General features: G+C 44.2%; 1 non-coding gene across 1 annotated transcript; it reads left to right on the top strand.

Moving 5' to 3' along the window:
* On the top strand, positions 1-105 carry LOC121016869 (U6 spliceosomal RNA). The gene has a single exon (XR_005784502.1). It is a non-coding gene; the product is annotated as a U6 spliceosomal RNA (small nuclear RNA).
* Positions 106-8,926: the final 8,821 nt, after the last annotated feature.

The following is an 8,926-nucleotide window of genomic DNA, read 5'->3' as shown; positions in this document are numbered from 1 at the left end:
GCTACCTTTAGCAGCACACACACTAAAACTGGAATGATACACAGAAGATTAGCAGGGCCCTTATACAAACATGATCCCCAAATTCATGAGGTATTCCATATTTTAATGATGGATGTTAACTAAACTTACTGTTGTACTTATGTTGCAATACATACATATATCAAATGACTATGTGATTCACCTGAAACTTACACAATGCTATATATCAGTTATGTCTCAATAAAATTTTTAAAAATAAAAATAAAATCTTTACATATAAAGATAATAAAAAACCCACTACCACAAAGAAAAAAATTAAAAGAAATCAACATGGACAGGAAAATCCTAATTTGAAGATAAACAAATGAACTTATGTCAAGGTTAAAGGTCTTTAGACACACCGTTACTTTTAGGGGGCTAGACTCTAAGGATAAAATAAAAGCTTCAAACAATCGTGTACTTCATTAGTAAGTTTGTTGGTAATGGTATCGACATAATAATTCTGATACTATTGGGTGTATTATAACGAGCAGTAAATGAATAGCTATACTGACGTTGGTGAAAATTAGAGTTTTCAATGTGAGAGAAAGGAGATAAAATAGGGACGTGGGGAAAGGAGGAAGAACCCTGTGATGTTCTATTAGAATTGGGGGGATTGAGATAAATTAATGATCTAAAATAAAATACACTTCCTGTCTGTGTCTACTGAAAGGGCCTAGAAGCAGTGACATCGCACTTACAATGAGCACTCTTATCACTCAGTTCTTGGTTTCTAGCACACTTTTCTCACTGAAAGGACCCAGGTCTGATTCCAGGTCTGGGTCAAGGAAAGTAGAAGATGAGCTTGGGACTTTCACTGATGGAAGAGCAAGGAAGTGCTCAAAAACAGATAGGGATGTGTCAGAAGGACCCAGAAACCAATTTGAAGGGGCTCCCACTTGGGAGAGGACAAATTTGGGACAAAATGAAAATTAAAAAGAAAATGAGTGGTAATGAATATTCTGAGTTCATCATGATATTCAAGAGAATTGCAGAAGTGTGTGTGACGGAAGAGAAAGCTCTTCTTCAACAGTGGAACGACAGCTAAAACACATGGAAAAATGATAAAGCTTTTTTAATTGTGATTTTTGCAATCACTAATATCATAGTTGATTCAGGCAAGCCTTATTAATGATTGTTAAAACAGTCGCTGAAAATGTTGGGGACACCAGATACTCTCATATTTTCAAAGTACCATCCCGCAGATTACTCATTCATCACTAAGGGCAAAGATGCCTTTACGGTGAGGAGTGCTAGCAGACAGATAGCACCTCAGTCGACTAATTCAGCTTAGTGTAACCAATAAAAGGACAGACAGGCATTTGTGTTGTGATGTGCTGAGATGGTCCCAGCCTCACCTCTGTGGAGTCTTGCTAAAAATCTTAACTGGATATAATTCTGAAGAATTATAGAAGAAACAACCAGACAACCCAAATTGTGGACATTGTGTAAAAGAACTGGCCTGAAAGTCAATGACAGGAAAGACCAATAAAAGAAAAAACAAAAAACAAAAAACGGGAAGGGCAGGAGAATTTTTTTAGAATAAAGGAGAGGCTTTTGAGAGAGAGATGACTTTATTATTATTTTTTGAATGTTTATTTTTGAGAGAGAGAGAGAGAGAGAGAGAGAGAGAGACAGAGTACGAGCAGAGGAGGAGCAGAGAGAGAGGGAGACACAGAATCTGAAGCAGGCTCCAGGCTCTGAGCTGTCAGCACAGAGTCTGATGCGGGGCTCAAACTCACGAGCTGTGAGATCATGACCTGATCTGAAGTGGACACTTAACACACTGAGCCATCCAGGCATCCCAAGAAAGAGAGAGAGGGAGAGAGAGATGACTTTAAAATAGCATGTGCTGGGGCGCCTGGGTGGCTCGGTCGGTTGAGCGTCCGACTTCGGCTCAGGTCATGATCTCACAGTCCGTGAGTTCGAGCCCCGCGTCGGGCTCTGGGCTGACGGCTCAGAGCCTGGAGCCTGTTTCAGATTCCGTGTCTCCCTCTCTCTCTGCCCCTCCCCTGGCCATGCTCTGTCTCTCTCTGTCTCAAAAATAAATAAACATTAAAAATAAATAAATAAATAAAAAAGCATGTGATTCTTTTTTTTTTAATTTAATTTAATTTTTTAAATTTACATCCAAATTAGTTAGCATATAGTGCAACAATGATTTCAGGAATAGATTTCTTTTTTTTTAATTTTTTTTATTTAAAAAAATTTTTTTTTTCAACGTTTATTTATTTTTGGGACAGAGAGAGACAGAGCATGAACGGGGGAGGGGCAGAGAGAGAGGGAGACACAGAATCGGAAACAGGCTCCAGGCTCTGAGCCATCAGCCCAGAGCCCGACGCGGGGCTCGAACTCACGGACCGCGAGATCGTGACCTGGCTGAAGTCGGCCGCTTAACCGACTGCGCCACCCAGGCGCCCCAGGAATAGATTTCTTAGTGCCCCTAACCCATTTAGCCCATCTCCCCTCCCACACCTCCTTCAGTAACCCTCTGTTTGTCCTCCATATTTATGCGTCTCTTATGTTTTGTCCCCCTCCATGTTTTTATATTATTTTTGTTTCCGTTCCCTTATGTTCATCTAAACCAGCATGTGATTCTTGACAAATCCTGGATAAGAATGAAAATAAAAACAAAGGCAAACCCAAAAAAAGCTCCAAAGGACATTACTGGTTATGTAGGAGAACGTCCTTGTGTCTTACGAGGTATATGGTGAAATACTATGGGGTGAAGCTTCATAGTCTCTAACCACCTTTCAAATGATTCAGTTAAAAAATAACCTCATAGAGGGGATTACGTGCAGTGAATGTACGGAGCTAAATGTTAACAACTGATGAATATGGGTGAAGCATATTTGAGTGTTCATTGTATTATTTTCTCAACTTTTCTGTCGGTTTTTAAATTTTCATCATAAAAGGCTAGGGTGAGGGACAAACATACGGTCCGGAGGTAGGGGCATGACTGCAAGGCAATAAATCTGCAGGGTAGCTAGCTAGTGACCTAGGACCTGCGTGACCTGGCCTGAAAAGGTGAGCTGTCCTGTATCTGTTGGGATCCTTTTGGCTTCAAGTAACAGGATACCTGAGTCAAAGTAGCTAAAACTGTAAGGACATCTAATTATCTCATGTAACAAGAAGTCTAAAGGTAAATGGCTCCAAGGGTTGGTTGATTCGTCAGCTCAGGGATGTTACAGCCCTCTGTCAGTTTCTCTGCAGTTTTCTTGGCTTTAATTCATGGTTGCAAAATGGCTGCCATGGCTTCAAGTATCACGTCCTCACATGACATGTCCAAACCCAGCAGGAAGGACATGGGCTAACTCTTCTATTGGCTTTGCCTTCTTACATCAAGGATAAAATTCTTTCTCATAAGCCTCCCCTTCCTAAAGATTCCTCTTATATCTTTTGCTTCACAAATTAATTTTGTTTGCCACTTGGGGTTGTTCACCTGAACAAAACTGATTGAGAGTGATGGTTGTTGGAGGGCCAGCCAACCATGTTTGCCATATGAGCCAATCAGACTCACTTGGTCAGGAATCTGAGCCAAGAAACCTGGCCTGGGTTTGCTGTTAGCACTCAAGCTGGTGATGAATGGACAGCCAGAAGCTAAGTCAAGGCCGTGGCACAGCAGGCTGTGTACAAGGTAAGGTTAAGACAAGAGAGAACCCTCTAGAGAGGGTGAGGAAGCCATTTGGGAGAGAAAGGAGAAAACAGCACCTGTGCTGAGGAGAGTGGAGCTGCCTTGAGGGCTAAATACTGCTCTTCAACTGCCTAGGTCCCTCGTTTCCTGGTTATGATTTCTGTTCCAGGTCACGGAGAATATAGCAGTTAGGACTCATTTGCTAGTAACAGAACAAACAAACAAGAAACTGTCCCGGCATGAAAGAGCAATTACTTATAAATGTACAGGAATTTCTTAAACTACCCAAGGTAGGAAGTTTGGCCCGTCTGGAACATGCTAGAACTAGGTGGCTTGTCTCTGACTCTTCCTCTGTGTTTCTGTGGAGTCGATTTCATTCTTATCTCTGCCGTAGAATGTCTCTGCTTGCTGGCCCTATGTTATCAAACATTCACCCACACCTTCTAAATTTGCCCTAAAGTTTTGGCCCCACAAAGAACCCAGGCGGTAGTTAGTCAGTACCTAGGTCCTAGTTTCAAATTCCCAGAGGAGAGAAGCTGAGAGGCCTAAGTTGGGTCAGATGACCAATATACCAAGTCTCTAAGCTTCAGGTCACAGCACTTGCAAGCATGGGACAGGGAGGAGGAACAGTGCTAGGAGAAAGGGGTCATTGACCCAGGCTGGAAAGATATCCCCAAAGTTATCCGTCATGATCTTCAAGATAGTGGTTTGCAAGGTTTCGGTGAAGATTGGCCCCCCAGGAGGACATTTAGCAATGTCAGGAAACATTTTTGGTTATCACAATTTAGGGGGTCAGTGTTACCTGCATCTAATGGGCAGAGGCTAGGGATGTGGTTAAACACCCTAGGATACTCCTACAACAAAAAATTATCTAGTCCCAAATGTCAATATTACTGAGATTGAGAACCCCTGCCTCCCTTTTGATTCTAGTGACTGTTCTTTCAATCAAATGGAGTACCTGTACCCACAGAGAACGGAATAGGACTCAGTATTTGTTGGACAGACAGTGAATGAAAACACTGTTCTAAGGGTGTGTGGATGCCATTTCTGCTGCTGATTACCTGGGTTCAGTGGGCATTCTTAGTGAAGGAGCCCACAAAGCCCACAAAGACTGTGAGGTTCTTGCCCTGGGTGGGGGGATTGTTAAACAAAAAGAGGAGACATACAAGCAGAAGGCAGAACCATAAACACACACACACACACACACACACACACACACACAGCACTTGCAAGTGCTCAAAACACAAGCAGCAGCTGCCTAGCTGGTACCTGCTCCTCCCCACACACCATAAGGGAGAGCTGTAAATCCTTAAGTCCCAAACAGCTGCCAGTCAGGATCGGCGTGTCTTTTTATCCCACACTAACTTGTCAGGCAGGAAGGGACAGGCTCCAGGCCACTGGGTTTCTTTTTGGCTTAGGCAATACAACATCTGCTTTCATTTCCTGAGAAGTGTTGTCAGCCTGAAATTTAAAAATAAAAATAAAATTCTATAAATGGTACAGAGCAGAGAAGGCTTCAGGAACAAGGAGAAGAAAGATTTTGTAAACCTGGACATTTTCCTGAAATTCCTGATAAACTCGCGTCTGCTATTTGGCAAAGTTTTCTGGAGGTTTCCCAGCATAAACATCAGAGAGTAGAAAACTCAGGGTCTCTGCTGCCCTCTAGTGGCAATAATGAAGACTAGCAGGGAGTTCAGAGAAGGAGAGAGGCTTTTCAGTACATTGCTTCATTACTTCATCTAATTTCTCAGTAGGTATTTACTGAGCTTATCCTCTGTGCAGACACCGGGCTAGGCATTAAATCCAGTAGTGAGGAATACACCCTGTTCTCATGCGATGTACATTCTAGCAAAGCGGATAGACTGTGTATGTGGCAACACATAAGAAATATTTTAAGGTTGTTCAAAGTACTCTGAAAATAATTACCAGGGAAACAGGGGAGAAGGAACACTTTAAGATCAGATGGGCTGGGAAGGTGACGTGTGAGCTGAGATTGGAAGGGAGACAAAACTGGCAGTGCTGAGAACACGACCAAAGGCTTTCCAGGCAGATTGAGGAGGGGGTGTCAACTCTGGAGGCAGGAAAGAGCTTGGCGGGTCCTGAATCCAGGGCGGAGCAGGGGACAGAGTGGAGGAAAGACCAGGTCATGAAGGGACCCTGCGGTCTGCAAAGGAACTTGGATTTTATTCAGAGTAAATCTTACTCTGTAGAGGAAGCTATTGAAGTCTGCTATTTTTGTTTTTAAAAGATTATTCTTTATGATGCAACATATTTGCTACAGGGTATCAGTACAGATGTTTCCAGAAGTAGGAGAAAGTTCACAAAGGTGCATGCGTTAAACAAGTGAGCAAGCATCTAATAGGTAAATATACTTTGTCTCGGATGTGTGGTTAAAGGAAGGGGACGGGACTGGGATGCCGAGCCAGATGGGGCTGTGCGGGAGTCACGCTGGGCCGGAGCGACCGACCGTGCGGAGATGGACAGAAACGGAGGCCGGGAGGTGCACCTTCAGGACCTGGGGACTGGCCGCAGATGGAAGATGGTGATAGATAGAGAGAGCTGCCAAGGGCAAGAAAATCAGGTCTGACACGCGGCTGAAGAGAAGTGGCGTTTGCAGGCTCCGACCCTGGCTCCTTGCGGGCCAGCAGGCGAGGGCTGTACACGTGTGTGCTTTGCTCTCTTTCCTTCGCCTCAGTCTGGGTGATTGTACCCGACAGTTCCCGGGGAGGCATCCCTCATAAAAATGGCTGTAAAGCCTTTTGCTAATATGAAGCCTCCCATAAATGTCAGGGGATGAGAATTATAGCCCCGCAGCCTCATAAAAGAGAGAGCGTGTCGTGGCTTGAGGAAGCCACAGCGACTGTGAGGGCACCAAGCTGTCTTTCCAAGCTGTATTTTAGTTTCGGGGGAGATATGACCGGAGGAAGCGGAGTCCTAGTGAGGCCACAGTGGCTCCCAGCCCTTCTTGAAAGGCCCAGTTATCAAACCTGTCAGCAAAGCTTCTCTGCACCCGGCCGGGGCTTCTTCAAGGTGAAGCAGAACACGTTCTTAACTGCTTCTTACTTGGAATGAATTAGTCTGAACAGAGAGTTAATGTTACTACCAGCTCTTTGTAACTATTCTTACTAACTCAGCCGGGAGGAGTAGGGGTATTAGGGAATCTGGCCTCAGGCAGCCTCTGATTCTGGGGAATAAACAACATACTGTTTCCCGCCTCTTCCAGTCCTTGACCCACCTGTCAGCTAATTAGTGCATGTTACCCAGGTGTTTTCCTGCCCTGAGCTGCTGCCCTGCTCACCATCTGCCTGACAATCCTTTGATGTACCCCATATGTCTAACAGCCACGACCCTAGTGCCCTTTATTTCTCCTCTTTTATTTCTCTCTCTTTGCTCTGTGTTCAACATACGGCTCAACATCGCTGGGATCAGATGATAAGCGTGGCAATTGTGCTGAGGGCCTGGAAACTGGGCCCAGGGGCCTAGAAACAGGATCTGAAAGCCCCTCTCAGAAGAAGCTACTCAGAGCTGACTGCCAGCTGGATGAGTAACTTCGGGGAGCACATACACGCTGAAAAAGTCACATAAAAACAATGGTAGCTGACGTCTATACTGAGGCCTGACTGCGCGCCAGGCACCTGCCCGGATGGCCTTAACTCAGCTGGGCCTTATAATAACCTTAGGCGGTGAGTACAACTGCTATTTTCATTTTCATACGAGGAAGCTGGGGACTGGGGAGGTGGTGACTTCTGCAGGGTGAGCGCTGGTAAGTGGTAGGACCCTTTTTCAATGCAAGTCTGATCTTGAAGTCTGTGCACTGCTCTGTCTCTGGCCCATCAGTTAGGATAACATGAGATTCCTAATGGCATGAGGGATATTCTGCTCTGCTGTTTTTTTGTTGAAGCCATGCTGCCTTTGTTTTTTTTTTTTTTTTCCCCTAACTTTCCCTCTACACATCTGTGTGTGCGCACACCCTCTCCCACCCTCCCACCCACACACGTCTTCACCTATATGCCCATCCCACCCCTTGGGCCCTAGTGGCATTTTGACATTGAATCAAAATTACACTGACATTATTATATGTCATTATATAGCCGTTCTTAGGTTTAATTTGTGTTGGTTATTTTTTTTACCAGAAATATCCATTATGAACTGGACACTAGACTAATAGTTTATATTTATTTCTTGGTTACCTGTGAGAAAGTTGGGAGCATTTTATGCAACAGAGAGAGCTAGATAAAACAGAGAGAAGGATCCAGGCATGGAGAGATAAATAAAGCAAGCGGAGATCAAGTAAAAAGAATAAAAGCTAGGGGTGACTGGGTGGCTCAGTTGATTAAGCACCTGACTTTTGATTTCGGTTCAGGTCATGATCTCACAGTTTGTGAGTTCGAGCCCCACGTCCACACTGTTAGTGCAGAGCCTGCTTGGGCTCTGTCTCTGTCTCTGTCTCTCTCTCAAAAATAAATAAACATTTAAAAAGAATAAAAATTATATTTATAGTAATGGTAATAGGTATCGTTTATTGAGCACTTACTATGAGCACTGTTCTAAACTATTTAAATGGGCTTATATTCATTTCACCGTTACAATAACTCTTTGCAGAGATATAATTGTTATTTCCGGTTTATGATGGGGAAGCTTTGGCACAAAGACTGGAAGTGAATTATCCCAAAATACACAGCCGGCAGGAGACAGATCCAGGATTCAAACCCAGGCAGCCTGCAGCAGAGAAGCCACAGCGGTCCTTGTGCCTTGATTGCTTACTTCTCAATATTGCAGCAACAAAATGTCCTCTAGAACAAAATGGTGCCATGAGTCAAAATGTCTTTCTTTCACCCCATGCTTTTTGGCCACCCAAAATGCCTCCCCACATTATCTGTGCCCAGTGTAGTCACATGCTTCTTACATAGGAGCTGGCCTGACCTCAATGACGAGGAGCCCCCTGCCCACAGGGCTGGGTCTCTTGCCCCTCTCCCTCTGCTGGGCTCCCCAGGATCTGAGCTAATCCTTGCTGGAGGTCTTATCATCTGTGTTGCCAATTTTGTTTCTTAATCTTCCTCCTTAGACCACCAGCTCCTTAAGGACAGGAGTTGGTTTGTTTCCATGTCCCTAGTGTAGGGCTAGTACACATTAGAAAGGCTATGAAATTTCTCCAATGAGTGAGTGTGTCATTTCACTAATAGTGACTTCCACTAATAGTGATTTGCTTTGTTGTTTACTTTTTAGTGCAAATACTTTGGCCTAACAGGTTCTTCCGCATAAAGGGAGCTGTGA

Source organism: Herpailurus yagouaroundi, unplaced genomic scaffold (assembly GCF_014898765.1).
Source record: "Herpailurus yagouaroundi ecotype Mexico unplaced genomic scaffold, PumYag 29, whole genome shotgun sequence".
Classification (NCBI taxonomy): domain Eukaryota; kingdom Metazoa; phylum Chordata; class Mammalia; order Carnivora; family Felidae; genus Herpailurus; species Herpailurus yagouaroundi.
This window is presented reverse-complemented; position numbering and strand designations above follow the sequence as displayed.